This window comes from Odocoileus virginianus, chromosome 14 (genome assembly GCF_023699985.2).
Source record: "Odocoileus virginianus isolate 20LAN1187 ecotype Illinois chromosome 14, Ovbor_1.2, whole genome shotgun sequence".
Lineage (NCBI taxonomy): Eukaryota > Metazoa > Chordata > Mammalia > Artiodactyla > Cervidae > Odocoileus > Odocoileus virginianus.
The window spans coordinates 4788723-4804292 of NC_069687.1; the positions used below are offsets into that span (position 1 = coordinate 4788723).

At 46.6% G+C, this 15570-nt stretch overlaps 1 long non-coding RNA gene across 1 annotated transcript in view; it reads right to left on the reverse strand.

The window, feature by feature from the left end:
- Nucleotides 1-229: 229 nt before the first annotated feature.
- Nucleotides 230-15570, reverse strand: part of LOC139038229 (uncharacterized) — a 46660-nt gene continuing 31319 nt past the window's right edge. Inside the window, exons 3-4 of the long non-coding RNA XR_011491166.1 lie at nucleotides 14505-14643; nucleotides 230-568 (exon numbers count right to left, since the gene is read on the reverse strand). This is a non-coding gene — a long non-coding RNA (uncharacterized lncRNA). The remainder of the gene's footprint in view (nucleotides 569-14504; nucleotides 14644-15570) is intronic.

Here is a 15570-nt window from a genome sequence, read left to right on the forward strand (position 1 = left end):
CAGCAAAGAGAGAGACAAGAGAAGGTCTGAAAACGGGGCAATCTACAAGCAAGGTGTGAAGCTGAGTAAACAACCCTTCAGAATTTCAGCTTAATTTTTAAAAGGCCAACAACCTAAGATGATTTTTTAAATCTAGTTTCATGATTCCAAGAAGACAAAAATGATTTTTGGTATATGTCCAATCAGGATAATGTCATCATGGAGAAAAAAAATCTGCCAACACAACACATGCTTTATAAGCAAGTCAGTGCCTTTGCAATGTTGTTCTCTTCCTTTGACAAAGAGATTTTTATATTTTTCTAGAAGCAGACAGCCTGCCACTCAAAATTTATTAAAAACATGTTTAGTATTCTGCCCCAGTCCTTTTTCCAGTTCTGAATGTGAAAACGTTTTTTATTGCTCTTCTTGATTGCCATGCTGATGACCAAGCTTGGGGTCAGTGGTCAAGCTTGGGGTCAGAGGTCAAGCTTGGGGTCTGTAGGGAGTGGTCATTTTGTACTTTCTCAGCAACAACGTGGTGCTTAGACAGCTTAGAGAAGCTGATAATCTGGATAATGTGCTGGAAGACCTGTAACATATAATAGATATGACCGTCAGTCAACTCTCTATATCACAATTCTAATTAGGATCTGAAAGTGTTAGTCATTCAGTCACATCTGACTCTTTGCGAACTTATGGACTGATAGCTCTCTAGGCTCCGCGGTCCATGGAATTCTCCAGGCAAAACTACTGTTTCGGGTAGCCATTCTCTTCTCCAGGGGATCTTTCCCACCCAGCGATTAAACCCAGGTCTCCTACATTGCAGGGAGTTCTTTACCATCTGAGCCACCAGGGAAGCCCTGAATTAGGAGAGGTGGTAATTTTTTTAAGCATTTGAGATATTTTAAGCAATTAAGTTACTTGGCAGTACAGCTCTCAGTCATGGCGTATTTGTTCATAATGCTGTGAGCTCTTGAGCGCTTTCTTCTCCTCGCTCTCACCTGTCCGACAGGAGAGCAGTTTCTGGACAAGAAAGTGGTGGGAGGAGGGTGGGAGAACTGCATCCCAGAGGCTCTAACTTCCCTTGGCCTGGGATTTTCATTTTTTCTTAAGTCAGCAGGCTTATGAAAACAACGCACAGCAGGCTCCGCCTGTAAGCATTAACGTTTGCACTGAGCAGATGTCCGAATCTCCTCATCACGACCCTACATTCTTAGTTCAGCCAGCAGTCTGGACTCTGAGCAAGTGTCTTTAATCTCAGAAAGTCAGTCCCCTGTTCTATAAAATGAAACAACTGAATCCCGAGGTCTTAAAATAGACAACAAGTGTAAAGTGTTGTGTTCAGAAAGGGTGGGAAAGAGTTTGCGTTCAGAAGACTTTGGTTCTGCCAGTGAGAGAGCTGATGGAATCGGTGATCTGGAAGGTATGAATTACAGCTGGGGATGGGCTCTTTTGTTTCCTGTTTCTGAGTTAGTGGCATTGCACGTTCTTCCCTTAAATGGGAGAAACAGTATCCATTAGTAATTATTTTGCTCTCAGTCCTTTTGAGGAGGAGTATCTGGGTAAGTTGGCTTCCCTGTGGCTCAGAGGGTAAAGAATTCACCTGTAAGGCAGGAAACTCAGGTTCGATCCCTGGATCAGGAAGATCCCCTGGAGGAGGAAATGCAACCCACTCCAGTATTCTTGCCTGGAGAATCCCACCAACAGAGGAGCCTGGTGGGCTCCAGTCCATAGGATGGCAAAGAGTCAGCCACAGCTGAGCAGCTAACACAGCACACACATCTAGCAAAGGTGAGAAACTGATGGGAGAAGAAAGGACTCAGCTGATGGGTGCACCAGTCTTGAGGGTGTCTCTAATGATCCTAGGCCAGAGGTGCCCACATTTGTTGAAGACTAGGCTCATGTTCAGGACTCACTGTGAAAACATTAGAGGATCACTGAATCTGGTGCTGAAGAACCCCAAGTTTGAAAACACGTTTCTTATACTGATGAACAGGCCAAAATCCAGCATAACTCAAAAGAGTTGTTCAAGGGCATGTGGCCATTCAGAAAGAGAGGTACAAATCTCGTGACCTCCATGAGGGTTTCCCTACCAGCTTCCATCAGTGACTTTATGTTCTGTGTAGGTTGGAGCAGGAAATCCCAAACTGCTTTGTTATCCTAGCCTGGATGTATTTTGTACTAATTACAAATACATCCAATTGAATACTGGTGCTGAAGCTGAAGCTCTAATACTTTGGCCTCCCGATGTGAAGAGCCAACTCATTGGAAAAGACCATGATACTGGGAAAGATTGAAAATAAAAGGAGAAGGAGGCAGCAGAAGATGAGATGGTTAGGTAGCATCACCAACTCAATGGACATGAATTTGAGCAGACTCTGAAAGATGGTGAAGGACGGGGAAGCTTGGCGTGCTGCAGTCCCTGAGGTGGCAAACAGTCAGACACGACTCGTGACTGAACAGCAGCAACAGTTGAAGTAAGTAAAAGTCATGATGTTAGCCAACAGAAGCATCTGTGTTGGACTTCCCTGGTGATCCAGTGGCTAAGACCCTGAGCGCCCTCTACTTGGGGCAGAGGTTCAACCCTGGCCAGGACTAAGATCCCACATGCTGTAAGGTCAAAAAGAATACTGTGTGAAACACAGTTATTCTAATTGCTAAGATCACTTAACTACTTGAGAATTAGATATACAAAAATGCAAGCATTTCAATTCTACAGGCAAAATTACATAGGATATCAAAGCAGAGTCCAAAGGCAGCATTCAAAATACAACGTCAGAAAAAAGTATAGAGGACATCGAAATAAGCGAATTTAATTACTGTCTAGGGCATCTTTCATTGGCTTTGAGCTATTAAGCGACTATGTAAGTGGTGGACAGCCAACAATAATGAAGATGGCTCTTGTCCATGTAAAGCACGTTCTGTCTGGTGGAGACATGCTAGATTATTGGACTGTGGATATTGATCAATTTTGTATCTATGCTTAAATGCATTTCTATATTCCTTTTTTCTTGATGGTCTATACATGTGTGAATGTACGTGATTATTTTAATCTTCCTCTGAACCAGTTATAACATCACACTGATCTCCTGATTAGTTAAGGTGCTGAATAAAATCCTTGAGATGTGTTAATTTTATATGTTTATGAGGGTCATTACTTTGTTGTTGTTGTTTCATCACTAAGTCATGTCTGGATCTTTGCACCCCCATGGACTGTAATCGTCCAGGCTTCTCCATCCATGGGATTCTCCAGGCAAGAATACTGGAGTGGGTTGCCCTTTCCTTCTCCAGGGAATCTTCCTGACCCAAGGAACAAACCCTTGGCTCCTGCATTGTAGGCAGATTCTGTACCACTGGGCCACCAGGAATGTCTTACCACTTAAGAGCACACACAAAAGACAGTGGCCAGTTCCATCCAAAAGTCTAGACTGCAAGCTTCATCTCTAACTAATAAATGAAACTCTATGTCCTGCCAAAGTCTCTGCAGCCCAAAGCTGTTTCAGATACCTGTGTGCTCACCAATCCCCTCCCAGGTGGTGCAGCGGCAAAAAAATCCACCTGCCAATGCCAGAGGGCCAAGCTGGATCCCTGGGTCGGGAAGGTCCCCTGGAGTAAGAAATGGCAACCCACTCCAGTATTCCAGCCTGGGAAATCCCACGGACAGAGGAGCCTGCGGGCTACAGTCCACGGGATGGCAAAGAGCAGGACACGACCGAGCGACCGGAAAGCAAGAAAGCAACAGCGATGGAAGCTACATGAAGCAGTTACCAACCCGAAGTTCACTGTAGAGAGTATGTTTAATGGAAGTAGGTTAAGCCAGAATAAGAAAATTCAGAGGGTAGAAGTAGTAATACTCTCTCTGACTGGCATTTCCATCAAGCTTCACATCACCCTGCGAGGCAAGCACAGCTCCCCACTCATTCCTGTGATTAAAGGTTGTAAATGTCACTCACTCAGACAGAGGCAAAATAGGAAGTGGACAGCAGAAGTTCCCTGAGAGCCGGCAAAGATAATGATCGCCTCAAACTGGGTTTATGCATCGTGTCAGCTCTGTGTTTAAACAATTAGGGAGTGGTTCTGACCTCCCTTGGAATCTTACTGATAAGTTTGAGTCAGGGTAAGAAGAGACTTTCTGGCTTTATCTTAATCTCCTTGAATGTGACTGATTCACGTGACACATATTTGATGCGAATGCATCCGAAGCAAACCCATCCACATGGAAACATACAGCAGAAGTAAGGCCCTCCCCACCTCAATAGGGGATAAATTATACCTTTTTAGGGAAAACCATAAAAATATATTGCTGTTGTTCAGTTGCTAAGTCATGTCGGATTCTTTGCAACCTCATGGACTGCAGGACATCAAGCTTCCCTGTCCTTCACCATCTCCTGGAGTGTGCTCAAATTCATGTCCATTGAGCCAGTGATGCCATCCAACCATCTCATCCTCTGTCATCCCCTTCTCCTCCCGCCTTGAATCTTTCCCAGCATCAGGGTCTTTTCTAATGAGTTGACTCTTCACATCAAGTGGCCAAAGTGTTGGAGTTTCAGCTTCAGCATCAGTCCTTCCAATGAGCATACATGACTGATTTCCTTTAGGATGGACTAGTTGGATCTCCTTGCCGTCCAAGGGACCCTCAAGAGTCTTCTCCAACAACACAGTTCCAAAACATCAGTTCTTCAGGGCTCAGTATTCTTTATGGTCGATCTCTCACATCCCTACATGACTACTGGAAAAACCATAGCTTTCAACAAATTATTTACTAAGGCGTTCCTAGGATGAGTTTCTCTTCAATGGGCAGAGTGAGAGAAGCATTTTAGGAGAATATGTAAATTGAACAGAGTAGAAAGGAAAGCAAGCCCAGGGACGCTGGTTTTTCTGGAGCAGTAGTGGGCTAGGGGTCAGGGACCAGACATGAAGGGTGGTTTGGAATCAGATTGAAGAGGAGTGGATCTCACCTGCTAGGACTGGAACCAAAAGAGGCACAGGAAAAGTACTGAAGGGTTTTGATCAATAACCTGATGTTATTTGAGGTTGTCAGAATGAAGAATTAATTGGAATAGGCTTAGCCTTGGAGAGAGAAACTAAACAAGCCATAAAGTTAAGTCTTAAACAGGAAATAGTCAGGCTGGTACCCGGCACACAGTGTGAGATCAAGAAACAGTTGTTGGGAACTGGGCCGTGAAGCAATAGTATTAAAGGAGACAGATTGAAGAGACACTGAAAAAGGAAACTCCATAGGATTCATCAGTGCATTGGATCTGCACCATCCTCCTCCCAAAATGAGCTTCCCGGGGGTCAGACAGTAAAGAATCTGCCTGCAATGTGGGAGACCTGGGTTCCATCCCTGGGTCAGGAAGATCCCCTGAAAGAGAGCATGGAAACCCACTCCAGTATTCTTGCCTGGAGAATCCCCTTGGACTGAGGAGCTTGGCAGGCTGCAGCTCATGGGGTTGCAAAGAATTGGCCAGGACTGAGTGGCTTAGCACTGCACAGCACCCCCAGAATAGCACAGTCAGAGCTACTTTGACTGGGGGCAGGGCCAGTCTATTCAGACACCACATTCATCTTGAAAGACTCAGTACTGGCAGTGATGGGATGGTTCTTATTTTCCTCTGTCAACCATGGAGAAACTCTTCTAGACTCATTTTCAGTTTCGAGCCTGAGTCCCAAGCCTCTGTTACTGGTGTCGTTTAGGGGCTGTTTTCCCCTCAGGATTCCCATTTATCTAAAATGCTATATGAAAAATAACCACCTCATGCAAAGAGAGGCAACAGTTTTGTCCAAAATACAGCCTGGAAATATTTTCTCAGGAACAGCTGGAGTGTCATAACTCACTAAGCAGAAACCTCATCTCTGGCACAGTGTTCTCCCCCGAGAAACCATGCTTGTCGTTGTTCAGCCTCTAAGTTGTGTCTGACTCTGCAACCCCACAGACTGCAGTTTCTTCTTCACTATCTCCCAGAGTTTGCTCAAATTCATGTCCATCAAGTCAGTGATGCTATCTAACCATCTCACGGTCATGCAGGGCTCTCCCTTGCATCAGTAGAGAGTATCCAGCATCTTTGGCTGAAGTTGGCCTGATGCCCGGACCTCCCCTAGTGATGATGAGAATAAAAACCACCCCACTCCTTTCTAAATACTCCTGAGAGGGCAGCGGGTCTCTAGATAGGAATCTGGTGCACACAAACACTAAGATAGATATCCGGAAGGCAGCTGGGTGCACCTGTAGCTTTCCAAGGAAATGACTGTGAATCCAAGGGACACGTGTCACTGGCACAGGAAAACTGAGCAACTGACGATCCAACCAGGACTCGTCAAGGGTGTGGTGGACAGAATCCTAATGTGACCCACTGGTAAGCCAGTAATAGAATCCCCTGGTAGAATCCCCTCCTCTTAGAAGGGACCTGTGGATGTGGGGGGACATTCCACAAGTGATGAGGTTTGTTATACGGTGCAGGTGGCTTGATCAGGTGAGCCATAAGACAAATGTGGCTTTTCAAAGTTAGAGGGATCTGATGCAAGAGGAACTCTCCATCCCTGGCTGTGAAGACAGACAAGGTCGAGTGGCAAGGAGTGTGCTCTGCTTCTGGAGCCGGGAGCAACCCCAAGTCAACAAGCTGCAAAAGAGTGGAGACCTCAGTCCTACAACCACAAAGACTGAATTGTGTCGTCAACCTGAGTGCGCCAGCCCACCGGCCAGGACAGCACCTTGATCTCAGTCTTGTGCTGAGTGTGGGCTTCTGATGTTCACATTATGAATGGGCTTTGTTCTAAACTTTGCTAGGCTTGTGGTGCTCCATCATGCGTCACTAGGAAATGAAAACTGAGGTCTCAAGGCAGTTTACCTCCCTTTGCTATAATTTATTATCACTTGTTATTATTCTCAAGTTATCTCAGCCTGGGTCCCAACAAGAACGAGCATGTGAATAAGTCAACTGAGCAAAGTTAATGGAGGAGTGTCTACAGAGATGTATGTTAGTTGCTCATGCATGCTAAGTTGCTCAATTGGGTCCAATTCTTTGCGACTCCATGGACTGTAACCCACCAGTCTCCTCTGTCCATGCAATTCTCCAGACAAGGATACTAGTGTGGGTTGCCATTCCCTCCTCCAGGGGATCTTTCTGACTCAGGGATCAAACCAATGTCCCTCACGTCTCCTGCATTGGCAGGTGGGTTCTTTACCACTAATGCCACCTGGGAAGCCCCTTGTTACTTGCTCAGTCATGTCCAGCTCTTTGTCACTCTAGAGACTGTAGCCATCCAGGCTCCTCCATCCATGAAATTTTCCAGGCAAGAACACTGGAGCAGGTTGCCATTCCCTTCTCCAGAGGATCTTCCCATCCCAGGGGTTGAACCCAGGTCTCCCGCATTGCAGGCAGATTCTTTACCATCTGAGCCACCACCGCCTATGAGATGTGGATGTGGGCCAAGTGAAAGAAATCCACAAGGGAGGCTGGAGCACCGCTGGGCTGAGGGCACCAGGGAGACCCAAAGGCTCAGCGGAGGGGGGCTTCCGAAGCCCAGAGGGCAGCTGCATTAAAAGGAACCACGGCTTCAGGGCAGGAAGTAACCAAGACACTGAGATCCCACAAGTGGGAACCTCTGCCCCAGAACCACTGACCAGAACAAATAGCAAGACGCAGGGAAACTGGTCCTTGTGCACACAGGCTGGACAGAGTGCAGAGGGAGACGGAAAAGCAGACTCAACTCTTCAACACAGCAGAGACATCAATACCAAAAGGGGCCCTGGACTGGGGCAGTCAGAGCTCGCACAACATCTGGCCTCTAGAAAGAAAGGTGACACTTTGTAAACTGGAGAATTGCAGTGCCCGTGATATATGTAACCACTTTCGAGCTGGGACAGACTTGGGATGAGGCAGAGATGAAGGCCAGGCTTCAATGATGCCAGAAGTGGTCATCATCAGTTAAAAAGACACTGGTTATCACTTTTATGGGCTTCCCAGGGGGCACTAGTGGTAAAGAACCCGCCTGCCAATGCAGGAGACAGAGGATACGCGAGTTCAATCCTTGGGTTGGGAAGATCACAGAGGGGAGGACACAGCAAACCACTCCAGTGTTCTTGCCTGGAGAACCCCATGGACAGAGGAGCCTGTGGGCTACAGTCCATGGAGTTGCAAAGAGGTGGACACGCCTGAAGCGACTTAGCACAGCACAACACATCACTTTTATACCATCCTAGTGACTTCTGTTTTTAAATGAATGGAAAATGATGTACAGTTTTGACTATGTGGCCTATGGTTTAAAAGATGCTGACTTGGTTTTCTCATTCAGGTGTGTGGGAGAAGGAGACTTGAATGTAAGCTCCATTGTGCTGCCTCAGAATCACGGTAAACGTGGCTAACAGAGCAGGTACAGAACCGCAGTTAGTTGTACTTTTGTGATTTTTATCGCTCTGTTTGTGTGTTTGCCAAGGGAATGCAGAGCTGCAGACTCCCAGCCAAGGTAACCTCCATTTCCACCTGCAGCGAGCACAGGTGGCTGAGAGGAAAAGCAATTCTCTGTGAGTGAGATGGGCCTTGAGTTTGCAGCAAGGAGCAGTGAAAGGTACTCTAGAGACAGGGGGCGGTGTCTGCAAAGGCACGAAGTGAGTCTATTCAGGCGAAGCAAAGTGGCCCAGCATGATTGGGGTGCAGGCACGTGTGTGCACCTCGTGAGCAAAGACACTGAAATCACACATGGGGGCAAGGCAAGGTGGTAGAAGAAAGTAAATGTCAACAAAAGCAACTACTATGGTCTTTCCAGTAGTCATGTACAGATGTGAGAGTTGGACCATAAAGAAAGCTGAGCATTAAAAAACTGATGCTTTCCAACTGTGGTATTGGAGAAGACTCTTGAGAGTCTTTTGGACTGCAAGGAGATCAAGCCAGTCAATCCTAAAGGAAATCAACTCTGAATAGTCACTGGAAGGACTGATGCTGAAGCTGAAGCTCCAGCTCTTTGGCCACCTGATGCAAAGAACCAACTCATTAAAAAAGCTGATGCTCCCTGATGCTGGGAGAGATTGAAGGCAAAAGAAGAGGGTGGCAGAGGATGAGATGGTTAGATAGCATCCCCAGTGCAGTGGCCATGAATATGAGCAAACTCCAGGAGATACCAGAGGACAGGAGAGCCTGGCGTGCTGCAGTCCACGGGGTCACAAAGAGTTGGACACAACTGAGAGACTGAACTACAACAAGAAAATGTCTACAGCGCGGAGATGCCTCAAGTTTGAATATAAACCCTCTCACTCGACAGCTTCTCGGGATTAAAATCCAAAGATTAAGTTCCCCTTTACTCATAAGTTAAAATCTAAAGAAATGAAAATGACAAATTTCTAAGCCAAAGGAATTCAAGTACAAAATCTAAAAACTGAAGAAAAAAATGTAAAGCCTAAAAATATTTTAAGGAAAAAAATTTTAAAGTTTAAAGAAATTAAAATGAGGAAAAAAGTACTCTAGCTTGTTCTGTCTCAACCTGGGGTCCCTCTCAGGTGCCTGGGCTACACTGAACCCCCTTCTGCAGCTGTACCTGAGTTGTCTACCCGTCTCTGGCATGAAGACTTCAAGACCTAAGAGGTTTCTCTTTCTCGTCTGACTTACTTCACTCAGTATGACCATCTCTATGTCCATCTATGTTGCTGCAACTGGAATTATTTAATTCTTTTTAAAGAATGAGTAATATTCCATTGCCTTCGAACTGTGGTTCTGGAGAAGGCTCCTAAAAGTCCCCTGGACAGCAAGAAGATCCAACCAGTCAATCTTTAGAGAGGTCAACCCTGAATATTTACAGGAAGGACTGATGCTGAAGCTGAAGCTCCAGTATTTTGGTCATCTGATTCGAACAGACAACTCATTGGAAAAGTCCCTGATGATGGGAAAGATCGAGGGCAGAAGCAAAAGATGGTGTCAGAGGAAGAGATGGCTGGATGGCATCACTGATGCAATAGACGTGAACTTGGGCAAACTGGGAGATGATGAGAGATGGGGAGGCATGGCATGCTGCTGTCCATGGGGTCACAAAGAGTCAGACATGACTGGGTGACTGAACAACCATAACAAATATATCTTTATCCATTCCTCTGTCAAAGGACATTTAGGTATTTAGGTTGCTTCCATGTCTTGGCTATTGTAAACAGTGCTACAATGAACACTGGGGTAGGTGTATCCTTTCAGACCATGTTTTTCTCTGGATATATGCCCAGGAGACAGATTGCCATACTGAGTCGGACAGAGAAAGAGAAATATCATACCGTATCCCTTATATGCAGAATCTAAAAAGAAATTATACAGATGAACTTATTTACAAAACAGATACAGACTCACAGGTTTAGAGAACAAACTTTGGTTACCAGGGTGAAGGGTGGGGCGACGGGATAGTTAGGGAGTGTGGGATGGACATGCACACACTGCTGTATTTAAAATAGATGAACAACAAGGACCTACTGTATAGCACATGGGATTCTGCTCAGTGTTGAGTGGCAGCTTGGATGGGAAGGGAGTTTGGGGGAGAATGGATCATGTATATGTACGACTGAGTCTCTTCCTTGTTCACCTGAAACTATCACAACATTATCAACTGGCTACACCCCAATACAAAATAAAAAGTTAAAAGACCACAGAAGTTGAGTTCATCCAACACCATGGCCCGCATGAGCCTCAGTCTTTAAAGAATCTGAAGAGTTCTTTGGAACCGTAAGACATCTCAACACTAGTGGCACATCATGAGGTATAGACAATTGAGATCCTACGTGTCATGAGTCCACAGGAATGCTACACTCGTGGGTGTCAGGAACACCATATGTGAACAGGATGGCAGGGGTTGGAGGCCATGCACTTTGCACGCATTTGCCAGTTCTCCACATCACAAAGAGGTCTCTCTTTTCTCTGTTCACATGCATACTCCATTAAAACATGTATTGAGCCCTTCCGAGTGCAGGTCCATGAAGCCAGACCTGAATGTGGACTCCACAACTTGTGATCCAAGCCCAGGCAAATCTCCCCTCATGCCTGGTCTTGACACGATGCATTTACCATACCTTGGAAAGAAAGGAAAAAAAGGTACACTATCTCTTCCTTCCAGAGAGTCATATTTCAGACATCTCTACCTGGTGGCTTAATAGTAAAGAATCCACCTGCCAATGCAGGAGATGCAAGAGGCTCAGGTTCAATCCCCGAGTTGGAAAGATCCCCTGCAGGAGGGCATGGCAACCCACTCCAGTATTCTTGCCTGGAGAATCCCACGGACAGAGGAGCCTGATGGGCTACAGTCCATGGAGCCACCAAGAGTTGGACAGCGACTGAGCAACTGAGCACACAGTAGGACCTTCTGCAAAGGTGAAATTTGCAACCATGATGCACCCATCTCCAGAGCTCATTTAAGGGGCCCCTCCTCTGCATCTGTGTATTGCAAATACTCTCAATCCCCATTTCCCTGACCTCCCCCTTTCCTGCAAGTCCCAGGTTTCCAGGGGCGACAGGCTCTGTCTAAGGGCATCACCTCTGCTTTCTCTTATGAGTTCACCTGGTTCACAGTGGTGGCTGCCACCCTGTCCTGCTGAGGAATAGTGTAAGTCTATAAACATTGCCCCACCAGACACTTTCCCCTCATCCCGACACATATTCCAACTCAAGACCCAGCCTCAGCGGACTCAAGAACAAGCACATTGGTGCTTCCAAAGTCAGACCCCTCTGAATCTCAGGAGAACCTGCCCTCACTCTCAAATCACTTTTGTCTCTCTCCCGTAATGCAGGCTTAGCTTAGCATATAGTCTAGGACATCAGAGTTCTTCTCCAAATGCCTCTAGTGGCTTATCTGCCCCTAAGTTCAGCTGAGAGTTCTTCTTGAGAGTCCCTTGGACGGCAAGGAGATCCAACCAGTCCATCCTAAAGGAGATCAGTCCTGGGTGTTCATTGGAAGGACTAATGTTGAAGCTGAAACTCCAATACTTTGGCCCACCTGATGTGAAGAGCTGACTCATTTGAAAAGACCCTGATGCTGGAAAAGATTGAAGGCAGGAGGAGAAGGAGACAACAGAGAATGAGATGGTTGGATGGCATCACCAACTCAACGGACATGAGTTTGAGTAAACTCCAGGAGTTGGTGATGGACACGGAGACCTGCTGTGGTTCATGGGGTTGCAAAGAGTCAGACACGACTGAGTGACTGAACTGAACTGAACTGAAGCTCAACTGAGCTTCTAAACAGTGCGATGTGTTTCGTAAGCTACATTCTGCCTTCCCCACGAAACGGAAGGTTAGGACCATTTGCCAGAATTTAGTGCCTCCCTCCCTTTTATCTTCTTTTAGCTTTCCAGTCTGACATTTGTGGTTCTAGCACATCGCACTAGATTTTACCTTGGGAAGTGTCCCACAGTGACAGGGATTCAATCTGGAAGTTCTCATCTTGCCAAAGGCATTCAGCACTCAACGCAACATTGCCTATGTGTCCCTGAGGGATGTAATCCTTCCTGGAGGCGGTCCCCATGGAGCCAGCTGAATCCACTCCCGATCATGTGTTGCACATCCTGCCTCACCCTGAATAGTTCTTCACTGACATGCGTTCTCTCCAGGTCTTGATTCTGTACCAACTGCCTGGGAGATGCCTTCATGGGGTACAGACGCCAGAAGAACAATTCCACCCACACTTGCGCAGATGTCCTTTGCCTACTTTATGCTGACTCTCCAGTGCTGCCCTCTCACACCTCCAGGCCTGCCAGGCTGGCCCAGCCCTCAGGGTGACACACCTGTCCCCAGTGGCTCCCAGATGGTGGCCCAGATCCCCACGCCCTCCCGGGAGTCACCCCTGGCTATTTACTGAGACCTCCCTTCTCTTGTTAGACTTTTCTGGTCCCGTGTTATCCTTACTGATCTGAAAAAACAACAAGCGATCTCATTTTCAAAGCTTCCTTTAAGAGGAGTTAGATTGAATGCATCTCACTTTCCCTTTCCTATCTGAAAATATGTTTTCAGATGTATTTCTGAAAATATGTTTTCGGTGTTTCTCCAGCCTCGTCACTTGGCTTCTGTGCCTGTTCTAAGTCTGAGGAACAGGCTCAATACCATTGCTGTTGCCCCTTGATTCCCAGAGACAACCAGATAAGTTCACGCGGACAGTTTCCTGGGCTTCGGTTTCATAGTGGACATGAACTGGACCTCGGTTTTACAGTAACTTTGTTCCATTTTTTTCTCCATCTTAGTCCAGGTAGAGGGCATGTTCTCTTTACAATCAGGTCCGTATTACTTTAGTTTTATGTTAATAAAATTGGCCACCTGTGTGCACAGAGCATCATTTGGGGTCTGGGACTCTGAAACTCAAGCCACATTCGGTGCTTGCAGGAGGCATGAAACTCAGGCACCCAGGAGCCAGTCCCCAGCTGCCCTGTCTCTCCTGCTGATCGTCTCCAGCCCCGAGGCTTTCAGTTCCACCCCCAGGCTGACGACTCACAAACTAATATTTCATGTGAGCTCCGAACTAGTTCTGCTTCTCAAAATCTCCATGAGGGTTTTTAATCAGCATCACAAGTTAATATATCAAACTCTTTATTCCCCCACTGGAAACTGGCTCCTGCCACGTCTCTCCCTCCTCACTAAGCTGTCCCCAGCTCCCAGCTGTGCAAGCTTAAAAGACTGATTTCATCTTTGATTTCTACCTTGATTTTCTTTTCTTTTTAAAAAATTTTAAATTAATTTATTTATTTTAATTGGAGGCTAATTACAATATTGTGGTGGTTTTGCCCATACATTGATGTGAGTCAGCAAACATTACTGTTTCGCCTGCACAATGTTACCCCAACATGCCCAATTCCCTTCGTGCGCACCTCTATAACCGCGTTCCAACCCATCACCTCTCACCTGATTGTCTTTCTGCATCTGCTCCTGCCTTCCTGCAATGCTAGGACCACAGAATCTGGAGGGAATCAGGGCATGTGGCTCCTCCAGGTAAAAGCCTTCCCACTCCTCCTGGAGTGTGATTCATCCTCTTCCTGCGGCCCAGCAGCTCACACAGTCTCCCCTCTAACCCCGCCTAACCCCCTCCCTCCCAGTTTTCCAGCCACTGGGATTCTCTCTCTGCTCCTAAGGGTGCACCCAAGCTCGCTCCCTTCTCGGTGATCAGGCACTAGCCAGTCTTTTGTCTGGAATGTTCTTTCCTTGGATCTTCACATGGCTGACTCTTCCATGCAGATCTGAGCTCAATGCCCCTCCTTAATGGGACCTTCAATGGGACTCTTCAGCCAAAATTATCCCTGCCCCTTCCCCTCTCCTGGAGAAGGAAATGGCACCCCACTCCAGTACTCTTGCCTGGAAAACCCCATGGACAGAGAAGCCTGGTAGGCTAGAGTCCATGGGATCACAAAGAGTTGGACATGACTGAGCGACTTCACTTCCCCTTCCCCTCTCAGCCCCTTTCCATCGGATTACCCCATTGTATGACCTGCGTTATACTTATCCCACTATCTGGAATAACCCAGATTGTTTATTTATTCCCTTGTATCCTAGGATTGTCAGCTTTGTGAGAGCAGTTACCTTAACTGGGACATCTTCCTCTTGGTTCCCACCAGAGCGCCAGTGGAACAAGAAGGAACATCTTCTTTGCACATCTCAAATCACATGGGCTGCCTGAGAAGTGCCTCCCTTGTCAGAAGTGAACCGATTTACCTAAGTCCTGATAAGAAAGGAGAGTTAAAACTCAACATTCAGAAAACTAAGATCATGGCATCTGGTCCCATCACTTCATGGCAAATAGATGGGGAAACAGTGGCAAACTTTATTTTCTTGGGCTCCAAAATCACTGCAGGTGGTGACTGCACCCATGAAATTAAAAGACACTTTCTCCTTGGAAGAAAAGCTATGACCAACCTAGACAGCATATTAAAAAGCAGGGACATTACTTTGCCAACAAAGGTCCATCTAGTCAAGGCTATGGTTTTTCCAGTAGTCATGGATGTGAGAGTTGGACTATAAAGAAAGCTGAGCACGGAAAAATTGACGCTTTTGAACTGTGGTGTTGGAGAAGACTCTTGAGAGTCCCTTGGACTGCAAGGAGATGGAATCAGTCCATCCTGAAGGAGAGCAGTCCTGGGTATTCATTGGAAAGACTGATGCTGAAGCTGAGACTTCGATACTTTGGCCACCTGATGGGAAGAGCTGACTCATTAGAAGAGACCCTGATGCTGGGAAGGATTGAGGGCAGGAGGAGAAGGGGACAACAGAAGATGAGATGGTTGGATGGCATCACCAACTCGATGAACATGAGTTTGAGTAAACTCCAGGAGTTGGTGATGAACAGGGAGACCTGGCGTGCTGTGGTTCATGGGGTCACAAAGCGTCAGACACGACTGAGAGGCTGAACTGAACTGACTGAAGAAAGAAGAGAAGCCGGAGAATTGAGGAGACAACGCAGAGGAAAATATCATTCCTCTCCCCAAAACAGCCCAGAGGAAAAGAGTAGGAAAACTTGTTCAGGAACACTGCTGCTGGAAGCCAGAAAAGCAGAGCGAAGCCCCTCCTGTGCTTCCAGCCCCGTGAGCTGCCCATCCACCCGTTATCTCTGAGGCTTCCCATCACATCCAACCCTTCTTTCATTCCAAAC